The sequence below is a fragment of the Helianthus annuus genome, chromosome 16 (assembly GCF_002127325.2).
Source record: "Helianthus annuus cultivar XRQ/B chromosome 16, HanXRQr2.0-SUNRISE, whole genome shotgun sequence".
NCBI lineage: Eukaryota > Viridiplantae > Streptophyta > Magnoliopsida > Asterales > Asteraceae > Helianthus > Helianthus annuus.
In genome coordinates, this window is record NC_035448.2 from 63079925 (window position 1) to 63096395 (window position 16471).

At 39.9% G+C, this 16471-nt stretch overlaps 1 long non-coding RNA gene across 1 annotated transcript; it reads left to right on the forward strand.

Annotated features, from left to right (window-relative positions):
* The first annotated feature begins 3581 nt into the window (after positions 1–3581).
* LOC110917064 lies at positions 3582–6953 on the forward strand. Its single transcript, XR_002580283.2, has 3 exons — positions 3582–3851; positions 6140–6195; positions 6672–6953. It is a non-coding gene; the product is annotated as an uncharacterized LOC110917064 (long non-coding RNA).
* The last annotated feature ends 9518 nt before the right edge of the window (positions 6954–16471 follow it).

Consider the following 16471-nt stretch of genomic DNA (forward strand, 5'->3'; position numbering starts at 1 on the left):
ATACCATCAGTTGAGAATACAAGAAGAAAGCATCCCCAAGACGGCTTTGAGAACTCGTTACGGACATTACGAGTTTCTCGTTATGCCATTCAGCTTAACAAATACGCCAGCGGTGTTCATGGACCTCATGAACCGCGTGTGTAAGCCGTATTTGGACAAGTTCGTGATCGTGTTTATTGACGATATCCTAATATATTCACGGTCAAAGGAGGAACACGAACAACATCTAAGAGCTATATTGGCGCTTTTAAAGAAGGAACAATTGTACGCGAAGTTTTCTAAATGCGAATTTTGGATTCGCGAGGTGCAATTTCTCGGACACGTGGTAAACGAGAAAGGAATTCATGTCGATCCGGCTAAGATCGAGGCGATAAAGAACTGGGAAGCGCCTAAGACCCCCACCGAAGTACGACAATTCTTGGGATTAGCAGGCTACTACCGAAGATTTATAGAGAATTTCTCAAAAATTGCTCAACCGCTAACGTCCCTAACGCAAAAGGATAAGAAATTTGACTGGGGCGAGAAACAAGAGGTGGCTTTTCAGATACTGAAAGATAAACTTTGTGACGCACCTATTTTATCCTTACCTGACGGTACCGATGACTTCATGGTCTATTGTGATGCATCGCATCAAGGTCTCGGTTGTGTGTTGATGCAACGGGACAAAGTCATCGCGTACGCGTCTCGCCAATTGAAGGTGCATGAGAAAAATTATACCACGCATGATCTTGAGTTAGGTGCGGTGGTATTCGCGTTAAAGATCTGGCGTCACTACTTATATGGTACTCATTGTACAATCTTTACAGATCACGAGAGCTTACAACATATATTTGATCAGAAGGACTTGAATATGCGGCAACGACGATGGGTCGAATTATTGAACGATTATGACTGTGAGATAAAGTATCACCCGGGCAAGGCGAACGTCGTGGCGGACGCCTTGAGCCGCAAAGAACGTGCAAAACCTCTGAGGGTGCGGGCCTTAGAGATGACCATACAAACCGATCTCACCTCTCGGATTCATAATGCTCAACAAGAAGCGCTTAAACCAGAAAATATACAAGCCGAATTTTTACGAGGAATGGAGGCACAATTGGTGCCAAAGGAGGATGGAACACTGTACTTTATGGGACGAATTTGGGTTCCATTATTCGGTGACCTACGAACGATTATACTAGACGAGGCTCATAAGTCAAGGTACTCTATACATCCGGGATCGGATAAAATGTACCAAGACTTAAAAGGATTTTATTGGTGGCCTAAGCTTAAAAGTGACATTGCTACCTATGTCGGAAAATGCCTTACATGCGCCAAGGTTAAGGCGGAATATCAAAAGCCTTCAGGATTACTGCAACAACCTGAAATTCCCGAATGGAAATGGGAACAAATCTCGATGGACTTCATTACTAAGTTACCCCGAACCTCAAGAGGTCACGACATGATTTGGGTAATTGTTGATCGACTTACAAAGTCCGCACATTTTCTTCCGATCAGTGAGAAGGATAGCACTAAGAAACTGGCTGAAATATACCTCAAAGAGATCGTGGCACGACATGGAGTGCCTGTTTCTATTATATCGGACCGAGATGGTCGGTTCGTGTCAAGGATATGGCAATCATTTCAAAAGGCCTTTGGATCACAACTGAATCTTAGTACGGCCTTTCACCCTCAAACGGACGGCCAAAGTGAACGGACGATACAGACTTTGGAGGACATGCTACGCGCTTGTGTGATGGATTTGGGTGGAAACTGGGATACTCACTTGCCCTTAGTGGAGTTCTCATACAATAATAGCTATCACACTAGCATTCAGGCTGCCCCGTTTGAAGCTTTGTATGGACGAAAGTGTCGATCCCCGCTATGTTGGGCGGAGACCGGGGATAAACAACTCATTGGTCCGGACTTAGTTCAGGAGACCACAGACAAGATCATTCAAATACGAGACCGTATCAAGGCGGCTCGCGATAGACAAAAGAGCTACGCAGACAAGGGGCGCAAACCATTAGCTTTCGAGGTCGGAGACATGGTATTGTTGAAAGTCTCGCCTTGGAAGGGCGTAGTAAGGTTTGGTAAACGTGGAAAGCTGAACCCACGCTACATTGGACCTTTCGAAATACTGGAAAAGATCGGAACAGTTGCTTACAAATTGAAACTACCAGAAGAGCTTAGTAGTGTACACGACACGTTTCACGTGTCTAATCTCAAGAAAAGTCCTACTCAAGAAACGGTCATCATCCCAGCGGACGAGATACACGTTAACGACAAACTCCAATTTACAGAGGAACCTGTTGAGGTTACAGACTGGAAAGTGCACAAGACACGGAGGAGTCGTAGGAAGTTGGTTAAAGTTCGCTGGAACTCGCGTCACGGACCCGAGTATACGTGGGAACGTGAGGATCAAATAAAATCCAAGTACCCTCACCTGTTTCAAGACTCCCCTGCAACCGGTAACACGACTTGAATTTCGGGACGAAATTCTTCTAACGGGGGGAGAATGTGACAACTGGCAAAAATAATGGTAATTCCGTACAACTTAAGCACTTGATTTAACGTTTAATTACGTTCATTACGATTTAATTATTGCATGATTAGGTCGTACAAAGTCTAAAAATCATACGACATGGTTAAATATGCTAAACCATATTGAAACATTCACTGCGTCGCGAGAAAACTGCAAACTATGTCCTAATATGTTGGCAAAATGCTGAAAACACTATTCACCTGAACACATTATTCATGCCAGCAAGTTCCGAAAACTGTCTGAACGAGCGACGAAGGGCATGAACGCACTTTAAAGACGAAATACAAATAAAAATCCCTAATTAGGGACACTAAATACCAAAACATATTAAACTTTCTAAAAAAAAAACACCTAAACATAAAGTGTCCGATCCGCGCCTAACTATAACAATAAATAAATAAATAAATAAATTGTCCGCAACACTAAAATACGGCATTTTGATGTCCGTAGAACTTGTAAATAATATTTTACAACTTAAATAAGCTTGGAGATATCATTGGGATATCCGAAAACACAAGTTACCGGTGTTTCATCGCAACTTACGTAACTTGTCCGTTTTTTTTTAATCCGACGGACTAGTAAACAATATTCTTATCACCTTAACGCCTAAACGAAGCATCTAGTGAACTAGTGAGCCATATTTTGGTGTCGTAAGCGCCTTGAATAGACGCCATAACTTCGACGGTAAATTAAAACCATAGCTCCCGGTATGAAACTATAACTTTCATATAACACCCGATGTCGAACCGGTGAGCGAACTAGTGGTACTTTTACCATCCAAAACTTATACCCACTAAACTGGTAAACTAATTTGACTTTATTTATAACCCTAACCTATTATTAACCCCTAATTACCATAATTAAGCTAATTACATAAATATCTAGTACCTTAACATTTATTTCACATGTTTAAATTCATAAAAAAAAGCAAGAAACCATGCTTTGTACCCTCTATAGTTGACGTCAATGAGTGGGACACACCCACCTTACCTTGTGAAGATTATGATCTTGGAAGTATGGTCTTACAATATATTGTGAACATACCTACACATATCTTTATCATGCCTTCACTATCATTTCATCTTTCCAACACTTTCTAAATTCAAGGAAAACATCCCTTTCTTTTCCTCAAAATCGGCAGCCCATATACCTCAAACACCCACATTTCTCAAGTCTTAAACAACCTTATTAAACCTTTAAAACCTTTTTTGAAAGAAGATCTAAAAAGGTAGCAAATATGGAGGATCATTAGGAGCTTATTCTTGTTATTTTGGAAGCTTTATTCTCTTCATAATCTTCATTCCAAAGCTCACTAACCTCTTGCAAAATTGTAAGACCTCATACATATATTATTTTTTTAGCATGATTTATTATGTAGATTATGTACAAAAATGTTCATCTTGAACCCTACAACAAAATCAAGCTTAAAAACTCTAATCTCACAATAAAAGTCTAATAAATAAGATGTATATTGTGTTGGTTATGTTAATATGTGTTAGATTATGCTTATGTTAATGTTGATTATGTTAAAGTAGAGTGTTTACAAAGATGATCTTGTGTAAATTAGACTAACAAGGAAGATCTAAACATTTTTATGTTTAGATCTTAACAAGATCATCATCCATATAATACATGAACTTTATATTAAACTTGAAAAAGGTTTATGGCCAAAATAACTTTTATAAAAAAAAAACATCATGATGTACACTATAAAAGTGTTAAAAGTATGTTAAATTTATTTTCTAGTAAACCTATTAAAAGATTTAATAAGTGCTATCATTTTCTTATTAAAAATGTGATTAAGAATATATAAAGTTCAAAAGTTATATGGAAAATTATGTGGAACATATTACTTGAAAAAGGTAGTGCTTTGGAACTTGATTGTGATTATGGGCTTAAACGTGAAACTAATACGTTTTTAAGACGTGGAAAACGCCATAGTTTAGGGGAAATTATGGCGAAATTTTCTAAAAATCTAATCACGTTTAAAGTATAATTAACGAGGTGATTAACGGGGTTAAACGTGATTAGTGATCTTAATTGTCATTAAGAAAGTTTTAACAAAAAGGTTTAAGTCCTAAACTATGAAGGTTTTTGATAAAACAACTTATATATCTTTATAAGTTAAAAAAAAGAGGTTATTTATTATATCTATGTATATATTTTTTTAGGGAGAAAAAAAAAATATACGTATATGTTTTCCAACCTTTATATGTGTATGTGTATAAATACATGTGTATTGTGTGTATGTACTAGAGTTAGGATCCTACAAGCTAAACACAAAATACACTACACATAACAAACTCCAAAAACATGTCGACGAAAGAATGTAAAATACATGAGAAAACGAATGCAAGTTATATTACACTTTGACATGAAGCGCGGATAACGAACAATCGGACCTCGGGCGAACCGTACAAATAATATATATATTTCGACCAAATAATATATATGCATATAACACCAAAAACCGACGCGAAATATCAAATAAATGTCATAGCGTATAAATGCGTCGCCATCGGCAACGGTCACCATATCGACACGACACGGGGTGGATACTTATCACGGACGACACGCGGGCGTTCCGGACAATAAAATACATGGTAACGACTCCTGCGACGAACTCTAAAAATAATACATTTTTAGACATGAAATATATATATATTTAGACGCCAAAAATTTCGGAAAGTGTAAATCGAAAATCGCCAAGTGTGCACATATACAAATATATATGTCTACGAATACCTATAAAATACACTCAAAATACACTTGTAAAAAAAACAAGGATACTTGGTGTGATAATGGGCTAGTAAAAGCCCATTTATTTAATAAGTTGGACTAACCCATTAACATGTAAAATGGGCTAGGCCCAAATACACTAATAATATGGATTAAGCCCAACAACTTAAAAGACATGGGCTAAGGCCCAATGAAAAATACATGTATATTTTTAATAAAATATATTGTAAAAGTACATTATAAATACGGTATACCTACACGTATAAATACGGTATACATACACGTATGAATACGGTGTACGTATACATATGAAATACGCGAATACATAACGATGTACTCATATACACTTGTTAAAGTGTACACTCACAATGAATACCGTACACGTACATTAACATATATACAATGTTAAAAATAAATATTTTTAACAACTATATCTTAAAAAGATATACATATACATATATATTTGTGAAACAAATATATACCTAAAACAAACCGATCATACGTATACATGTGAACGACGTTCACCGAACTTAAAGATATATATTTTTGAGGAATATATATTTCATACAACAAACATGCGTCGTGCACGGCACAAAGGCGCTATTGGACCCGGTCCACTTATACTTGTACGACACAAGGACTTATACATGCTATACCCATAAATACTCGTGCGAAGCACGGATACATACAAAGGGCGATGCCTGTTCTAACACATTATGAACTCAAGAAGTGTATATATATATAATAAAACGAACATACGAAACAAATGTCAACATATTTAAAATACACAAGGGTTCCATATACAATAATGTTCAAGATGAGCAACGTGTACATAAATTAACATAAACCCAAGTGTCTAATGAGTTAGAGCACTTGTAGGTTATTACGCGCTAATTGGATACCCGAACTGCTAGCATACATACGGACGCAAACTTGTGAGTTCATGTCCCCCTTTTCTTTTAAACGTTTTTGGTTTTACAACTCTCGGGGGGAAATACATGTTACTATGGTATGGTTAAGCAACAAAATGAATTAGTAGATCACGTGCGAATAGGCTGATACTTAAAGCACCATTAATCTTGTTTAAGACCACGGAACAAAGGGGGTAGATCTATCGGGTACAGGGCGAGCCCCACTCATGGGTCCTTGTGTGGCCACATGGAGTTTCCTTTGTTACCCTCGCCGGGTGGACCGGTACTAAATCGCTTACGGGTTGGTGGCTTCCTATGTCGGCACACATATTAATGTCCTAGCTACACATTAATGATCAACATGTTCATTTACGCTTTACATACCGGATTTCGATACTTAAACTTTCAAATGTTTTATTGATTCATTTGATGCTTACGAACTTAAAACACATGAACTCGCTCAACTTTTGTTGATGTTTTCAAACTTACATGTATTTCAGGTAACTAAGTGGATCTTGGTGCAACGAATTATGAAGTTTCATGTTTACTATGAAGACGATGTCATCCGTATTTTGGAGGGTTTGATCCATATATCCCGTCTTCGAACGGGACATAGGATGCAAAACCTCGTTATTTCAAAAACTTTATTTTGAACAAGTCTTGTTTGTAAAACTTATAAACTTATGTCGTCTTTTGCTACAAAACAACTTATGACTTGTATCTTTACATTATGGAATGGATGAACATCGTGTATGTTTTATATCATATAGTTTGTTTACTTACATCGTATGCTGTGGAAACCGATCAAGTCACACTACGCGCTTCCGCCTTTGACACGGGTGTGACACATCCGCAAGTTGATCCTTTGAGCTGACGTGAAGGACTTTAAGTTGCTTGGAGTTGACTTGTTCCCGTACAAAGTGATAGTCCAAGGCTATGTGTTTCATGCGTGAGTGGTAAACTGGATTGGCACATACATAGGTGGCCCCAGTGTTGTCACAGTATAATGAGGGAGTGCTCACAGGTGGTAAACCCAGTTCATGGAGTAAATTTTTAACCCATAACAGTTCAGCAGCGACATTAGCAAGGGCTTTGTATTCAGCTTCGGTTGAGGATCTAGAGACGGTTTTTAGTTTTGCAGATTTCCAAGAGATGATATTGGACCGAAGGTATAAAAGATATGCTGTGGTTGATCGACGTCCATCATTAATGTCGCCCCAGTCCGAGTCCGAGTCCGAGTCCGAGAAGGCTTGCAAGTTAAGGTTGGTGTTGCGTTTCAAGAACAACCCGTGATGTACCGTTCCTTTCAAGTATCGTAGTACCCGCTTGAGAGCTTGCAAGTGTGATTGTTTGGGTGAGAGCATGAATTGAGATAATTTATTGATGGCAAATGAGATGTCTGGACAGGTGAAGGCAAGGTACCGTAGAGTACCAACTAGTTTTTGGTAAGGGGTGGGGTCAATGGGAGGAGAGGAGTCATTAGGAGAGAGCGGATCAGACGTGCTTAAAGGAGTGAGAACCTCTTTTGCACCATCCATTTTAAAGGTGGTGAGAACATCTTGAATGTCGCGATGTTGAGAAAGAAATAAACCATGAGGCGTAGGAATGACTTCGATTCCTAGGAGGTGATGGAGAGGGACTAAGTCTTTGATGGATAATTGTTTGCTTAGGGCTTGAACAAATGAATCCATGAAGGAATTATGACTTCCTGTAAGGACAATGTCATCAACATACACAAGGAGGTAGCAAGTGATATCCTTGGAGTTGTATACAAAGAAGGAGGAATCAGAGAGACATTTTTTAAAACCAAAACTAACGAGAAAGTTGGTTAGTTCTATGTACCAAGCACGCGGTGCTTGTTTAAGACCATAAAGGGATTTTTTAGTTTGCAAATATGGCGCGGGAATTCCATGTTTGTAAACCCGGGAGGTTGTATCATAAAAACATCTTCATGGAGGGTCCCATGAAGAAACGCATTGTTAACATCAAGTTGGCGTAAAGGCCACCCTTTTGAAAGAGCAATGGAGAGGACAGTGCGAATGGTAACGGGTTTAGTAACCGGGCTAAAACTTTCATGGTAGTCTTTTCCAAATTGTTGGTGAAACCCTTTCACCACTAGACGTGCTTTGTATTTGTCCATAGTGCCATCGGGTTTGCGTTTAATGCGGAACAGCCATTTACAACCAATGGGAGTTTGGGTGGTGTGAGGTACAAGTTCCCATGTGTTGTTTTGGATGAGGGCATTATATTCAAGATCCATGACGTGACGCCATAGGTGGACGGTTCAAGGGACACGGGTAATGGATGAATGGTGGTGGAGTTGACAAAGTTAGAGTTATAGTATTTGGGGTTGGGTTTGTGTTGTCGACGAGGCGGTGGAGTTTGGGTGTTTGGAGGGTCGGGTTGATGATATTGTGAGTTGGGTGAGTTGATTGGTGTAGAGGTGGTGGAACCGGTGGGTGGAGTGGGCTGGTCAGTGGGCTCGGGCATTGGGTCGAGAGGGGAGACAGTGGAAGTGGAGGGTGGTGTATGGGCCAGGGAGGTTGGAGATGGGTCGTGGAGTTGTAAGGGAGATGATACTGGGCCGTGGGAGGTTTGGTGAGATGGGGTGGTTGGTTGGGCTTCGATTGGTGTGTATTGTTGGGCTTCGGGTGATGGAGTGGGTTGGGTAGAGTGGGAAGTGTGAACAGTGGGTGGAGAGTTTTGGGCAGGAGATGTAGGCGGTGAGGAGGGAATGGGAACCGAGGGTGTTGGGTTTAAAAAGTTGTCGAAGGACATATGTAGAGGGTTGGAGTTGGTGGTTTTGGATGGAAAGATGTAGGGAATGAATTGAACATGTCGAGAGTGATAAAGTTTTTTTATTAAGAGGGTCATAGCATTTAAATGCTGCCTTAGAGGAGGAGTATACCGTGATTGTAGTTTTGAAGTGGCATATGGTTTTAGCCACGGTTAACAAAGTCAACCAAAAGGTTTAAGTTTCGAATAGGTAGGGTCGGTTTTGAACAACACATCATAGGGTGATTTTTGTGGAGAATGGCTGTAGGTATACGGTTTATGAGGTGAGTGGCGGTTTGAAAAACATGAGACCAAAAATGTTATGGTAAATGGGAGTAGTGTAGTAATGCGAGGCCGGTTTCAACAACGTGTTGGTGACGTCGTTCGGCAATATCGTTTTGTTCCGGTGTGTGAGGTGGTGTCGTGTAATGGGAGATACCTTGAGAGGCAAGATATGGTGAGAGACCCACATATTCACCCCCATTATCAGTGAATAACGCAACAATGTTGGTTTTTAAAAATTTTTCAACAAGAGATTTAAATTGTGGAAAAAGAATTTTGACATCAGATTTTCGTTTGATTGGGTATAACCAAATGTTTTTGGAAAAATAGTCAACAAAAATGACATAGTATTTAAAGCCATCTATTGCGGGATCCCATACGTCGGAGTAGAGAAGTTGTAGTGGTTGATTAGCAACAAAAGAATTTTTGCCAAAAGGTAGTTTGTGGCTTTTATTTAGTGAACATGAAGCACAATGAAAAGACTCATGGGTCACCTTATTACTATGAAGTCCCAATCTAGAAATTAAAGACTTGAACACTTGAAGCGATGGATGTCCAAGTATGTGGTGCCACATGAGAAGAGAGTTTGTTTGTCACACCCTGGCTTTGCGGAAGCGTGGTTAATTTGTGTGACTTCTTAATACCATAGCTTAATCATAACAAAGCTATATGAATTTAAAACCATGCAAGTCATCCATTAAGTTTTTTTTTGAAAACATCATACAATACCATTGTTTTTAACATGCAACCATAACCTTGTTCAGAAACATAACAACTTATAACAAGACATAAACGTGATTTAGGGATTGTGTCTTGTCCAGGTAAGAGACACAACCCTAAACCCTGGTGACTTCATGACCAGTGCAGCGGAAAACGTTCCATACCGTGCCAGATCCGTTTAATTTCCTGAAATACATGTGAGTTGAAAAATCAACAATAATGTTGAGCGAGTTCATGCGTAAGTGAGTATGTACAACCTTTGTGAGTATAAAAATAGTTGTGGTATGTAGCAGTGTAAGAGGACTTGTGATCATCAATGGTTTGCAAGGCCACTGACATATGTGAAGTGCAAATAGGGAGACTCAAACCTAGCAGATTTCGCCACGGCAAAGTATGTGGACAAAGTCACCCCACGGTCCGTTTCTAGTTTGGCCGGGGGCTGGGCTCGCTACACCCAGATAGATCTACCGCTCCTGTCCCTCGGTCCCTCCATGAGGACTAATGGCCCCATGTTGTTCCTATCCACTCACATGATCGTATAACACCTCCTTACGTTAAACATACCGTTGTAAAGTACTCGTAAATCATAGTAACATGTATTTCACCCCCGCAGTTAAGTAAACTGAAAACAGTTAGAGAAAAGGGGGACATGAACTCACAGTGAATGCGTATCTCTACCAAGTAATCCGAATATCCGAAGCTGTGCAACGACCTACAGGTGCTAATTCTATTAGACGGATGGCCGTGCCTTAACTTTATAACTTATATTTTTAGGAGACGGTTAGACAACCGTTTCGTGTACATACTTGGTATTTTACTTTCCTTCCCAAGGATGGGGGATTTAAATACATGTGTATTTATACTATCTCATTAAGTCCCACTTAATATATTTTTATTTCTCATTCCAAAATATAATTATTTTTCTCAAAAATAATATATTTTCTCTTTACTCAATACTTTCCAAAATAATACATTAACAACATACGTGTTGGTGAATATTTCCGCGTAATGCGTGAGTTACGTTTTAATGATTAGGTGGTAATAGAAATTACCGTTGTAACTTTTATGCTTGTCGTATAAGCGTTGGTATTATTTTGGGTTTGACAAGTTAGTAAATATTATTTTTACTCTAAAAATAATATTTATACATTTTCACAAAATAATCATAAACAGTGTTGTGACAAAATATATTTACCGAATATATATTTATCACTTTTAGTTTTGTGAAAATCCCACCTCCGATTATTTTATAAATAAAGTTGTGGCGAAATTTATATTTCGAAAACATGTCAAAAAAAAAAATAATAATAATTCTAACACTTGTAGTGTAAATAATTTTAAGTGTTAGGTTTTTAGAAAAATTTCGCCAGAGTTTCCTCTGTAACTGGAGGTGGCCACGCTTTCAAGCGTATCATTTTCTTTTATAAATCAAACCAACAGTTTTCTTATTCAATCAAAACAACGTTCGGAACAACAAACTAGTCAATAAATATGTAAATCGCAAAAATTACATGAACTTGTAGTTTTTCAAAACTGTGAAGTAAATCCCATTACTTTTAGTGGATCTTTTATAAATAGACTTGGTTTCTTTGAGAACCTTGTTTTGAAAGAAGGTACATTTCTATAACTTCTTGTCCAAAATTTATAAAAATAATTCTTTTTTTTTTTTTGAACTTTTTGTTACACAAGTGTCTATACACTTGTGTGTTCACAAAAATCACTTTTGTTTAGGAAGGATCCGGCTTTAAAATTATGATTTCATTTTACACTTGGTCCTTCGAAAATACCACTTGTAGATCCGTAGATCTACTAGTTTAGAGCTTCATTTTGTAAGAAAAATTGTTTTTACACAAGTTCATGGTTATAAGTAGTAGTGGTCTTCATCTAACCACTTTTCACACTATAACATACACTAGGTCATGTTTCATGAACATGATTTAGTCGGGTTAGATGACGATCCGACTAACACTAGCGTAAAGCATCACTAAATAATCATAACAAAACAAGTCTTATAAGTTTTACACCATTATTCATCCATTAACCACTTTTTTTTTATCTTCTATAGTAGACTTTAAAATTTTGTTCATACATGTTCATAAATTTCAACCGTCAAAATTCTTATTAACCACTTTAGAATAGATCAAAAAGGCGTTTAGAGTCACTTACTACTAGCTCGAGGTTAGGGAAGAAACTAGCCGAAAAATAGGTGGATAATAGCGGCGTAGAGAGGTCCTTGTGATTCCACAAGCGCCGGGTCTCCTCGTATGCACTCTAGCCCACTTGTAATTATATAAAATGACAAAGTTGAAATTGGAAAATGGTGAGGTGATCCTAGTGGTGTTCGGCCGAGAGTTTTGACAAGAGGGGGAAAAGAAAGATGGAAATTGGCTAAGTGATTTATGAGAAGTGAGGTGGTGAACTTATGTATATATTTATAAACCATCCATCCAATTTATCCACTAGATAATATGCAATCTAGATTCTAGACAAGCAAGATTAAATTATTCAAAAGTTGAGATGGATGTTCCCTAGAGGGAACCGTTCGGTTTGGGGGGTTGGGTTTATGGTTCAATTTCCACTAGATGGTTAAGTGCTAGTTTATTGTTTAGTTAAGAAATTTGAATGAGGTATTATGTGTGCTATAATTTATAACGGGTGTTAGGGTATTCGGGGACCCTAACCGGCTCAGAAAAGGATATAAAAATAGTGTGTTGGACATTATTTTTATGTCCCGGGTTAAGTCCGGTTGTACGGTTGGATATTACTCCGATAAGGTGCTAAATAATTATTTAAAGTGTCGTTGATATTATTTTTAGTGATCCAATGAATTCCCGGCACTTTGTAAAGTGTCTAGTATTATTTTTCCAACCTTTTTGCACTTTACTAGTTTATTTAAAGTGCTGAATTTTTGTACTCAGAGTACGTTTTAGGCACATCCGGTCACTATAAATATTACCTAGTGACGCAGTTCTACAACTCTCTTATCCCTACACTCTCCACTAGTGTAGTAAAATATTTCTGGCTCATACAGGCCTTTAGAGGCAGTGTCTGCCTGATGCTGGCTATATCAGCATGTTCACTGTGTATCCGTTTAGTGCTACTGTGCTTTTTGTGCATCAAGTTTGTCACTAGAGTTCAGTAAATAAATAATGTAGTGACAGGAAAAATCAAAGTATGATGCAGACATGTACATGTATCAACAATCAAGTAGCAGTTTATCAGAAATCCCAGTTAAGCACAGTAATTAGGCAACAGTTAATAGTTAATTAAGTCGTACGGGTACCTGGTTTTGTGAGGGTTGTCACATTCTCCCCCCGTTAAATAAATTTCGTCCCGAAATTTAAGTTCTGCTTGTAGATGCAGAGTTTTTAGGAAATAAGTGGGGGTATTTCCCTCTTATCCGGTCCTCACGCTCCCAGGTGTATTCAGGACCATGTCTGGCATTCCAGCGAACCTTGACGAGTTTGACACTGCTCCGGCGGGTCCTGTTAACTTTCCAATCTGTGACCTCGACAGGTGCTTCTACGAAGTGGAGCGTGTCGTCAACATGGATCTCGTCGATAGGAATGGCAACGTCAACTTGAGTTGGACTCTTCTTTAAATTGGATACATGAAATGTATCGTGAACACCATTTAGTTCAGCAGGTAGGTCCAACTTGTATGCTACGGTTCCAATTCTTTCTAGAATTCTGAAAGGACCAATGTAGCGTGGATTTAACTTCCCACGCTTCCCAAAGCGTGCTACCCCTTTCCAGGGTGATACCTTCAATAACACCATTTCTCCAACTTGAAAATCCACATGTTTTCGGTTTGGATCCGCGTAGGCTTTCTGTCTGTGGCGAGCGGCTTCGATGCGTTTAAGAATCTGCGCAATCTTGTCTGTCGTCTCTTGGACGATTTCGGGACCGGCAAGCTGCCTATCACCTGCGTCAGCCCAACATAGTGGTGATCGACATTTGCGTCCGTATAGGGCTTCGAAAGGCGCGACACCAATACTGGTGTGGTAGCTGTTGTTGTATGAGAATTCGACCAAAGGTAAGTGTTTATCCCAGCTACCGCCCAAATCCATAGCACATGCTCTCAGCATGTCTTCCAAAGTCTGTATCGTTCGCTCGCTCTGGCCGTCAGTTTGCGGATGGAACGCAGTGCTCAGATTCAATTGTGAGCCAAAAGCTTCTTGGAAGGATTGCCATATCCTTGACACAAACCTTCCGTCTCTATCAGAGATGATTGAGAGGGGTACTCCATGTCGTGCTACGATCTCTCTCAAGTAAGTTTCCGCAAGTTTACTAGTACTGTCTTTCTCCTTGATTGGCAGAAAGTGTGCGGACTTTGTTAGGCGGTCAACAATCACCCAAATCATATCATGACCTCTTGGCGTTCTTGGCAGTTTTGTAACAAAATCCATTGAGATTTGTTCCCATTTCCACTTGGGAATCTCAGGTTGTTGCAGAAGTCCCGAGGGCTTCTGGTATTCCGCCTTGACCTTAGCGCACGTTAAACATTTGCTCACGTAAATAGCAACGTCGCCTTTCATCCTAGGCCACCAATAGTAATTTTTGAGATCTTGGTACATCTTATCCGATCCAGGGTGGATAGAGTACCGTGACTTGTGCGCTTCATCGAAAATAACTTCCCTTAATCCACCAAATAGAGGAACCCAAATCCTTTTCCCAAAACATAACGTTCCTTCCTCGTTTGGCACCAATATCTTCTCCATCCCACGGAGATACTCTTTCTCAAGGTTCTCCTCCTTGAGAGCTTCTTTCTGCGCTGCACGAACGCGCGAGGAGAGATTGGTTTGGATTATCATTTCCATAGCCCTAACCCTTAGGGGCTTGATCCTTTCCTTACGACTTAAGGCATCAGCGACTACATTCGCCTTCCCTGGGTGATACTTTATCTCGCAGTCATAATCGTTCAATAATTCAACCCATCGTCTTTGCCTCATATTCAACTCCTTCTGGTTGAATATATGCTGTAGGCTTTTGTGATCTGTGAAGATTGTGCACTTCGTACCATACAGGTAGTGTCTCCAGATCTTTAGTGCAAAAACCACTGCGCCTAGCTCCAAATCATGAGTGGTATAGTTCTTTTCGTGCACCTTCAGTTGGCGTGATGCGTAAGCGATGACCTTTTGACGTTGCATCAACACACAACCCAATCCTTGACGCGATGCGTCGCAATATACCACAAAATCGTCGGTACCTTCCGGAAGAGCTAAGATTGGCGCGTTACAGAGCTTGTCCTTTAATATCTGAAATGCTTCATCCTGTTTGATTCCCCAATCAAACGTCTTGTCCTTCTGCGTGAGGAGCGTCAAAGGTTGAGCGATTTTCGAGAAGTCCTCGATGAACCTTCGATAATAGCCAGCCAAACCCAAGAATTGCCGAATCTCGGTTGGCGTCTTTGGCGTTTCCCAATCTTTGATCGCCTCGATCTTGGTTGGATCCACGTGGATTCCATCTCCATTCACCACGTGCCCAAGAAACTGCACTTCTCTTAGCCAAAACTCACACTTAGAGAACTTGGCGTACAGCTGTTCTTTCTTTAGTAGCTCCAGAATGGCTCTAAGATGCTGCTCGTGCTCAGCCTTCGTCCTCGAATAAATCAGAATGTCATCGATGAATACGATCACGAACTTATCCAAGTACGGCTTACAAACTCGGTTCATCAAGTCCATGAACACTGCAGGTGCGTTTGTTAAACCAAACGGCATAACGAGAAACTCGTAGTGTCCATAACGAGTTCTGAAAGCTGTCGTCGGGATACTCTCCTCCTGTATCCGAAGTTGATGGTATCCAGATCGAAGATCGATCTTTGAATAGAAACTTGAACCTTGAAGCTGGTCAAACAGATCATCGATTCTTGGCAGGGGATACCTATTCTTGATCGTTAGCTTGTTCAACTCTCTGTAGTCGATGCACATACGGAAACTACCATCCTTCTTCTTGACAAATAAGACCGGAGCTCCCCAAGGCGAGAAGCTTGGTCGGATAAAACCCTTGTCTAACAACTCTTGCAGTTGTGTCGACAATTCCTGCATCTCAGACGGAGCAAGTCTGTATGGTGCCTTAGCCACAGGCGCGGCGCCTGGAACTAAGTCGATGCGAAACTCCACTTGTCTTTGAGGTGGCAAGCCAGGCAAGTCTTCTGGAAAGACTTCTGGGTATTCCCTCACGACAGGGATGTCTTCGATCTTCGGCTCAGCAGCCTTCTTATCCACAATGTGTGCTAGAAAAGCAACACATCCTTTCTTCAGACACTTTCTTGCTTTCAGGCAACTAATAATCCGCAACGGCGTCTCACGCTTCTCCCCGTGAACTACAATGGTCTCACCATCCTCGGTTGGAATACGAATAACCTTCTCGTGACAAACTATCTCTGCCTTGTTACTCGTTAACCAATCCATCCCTACTACCACGTCGAAGCTTCCCAACTGGACTGGTAGTAGATCTAGAGTAAACTCGCGTTCTCCTAATTCAATCACACAGCCTCTGATCACATCATTGGCTTCTACCAA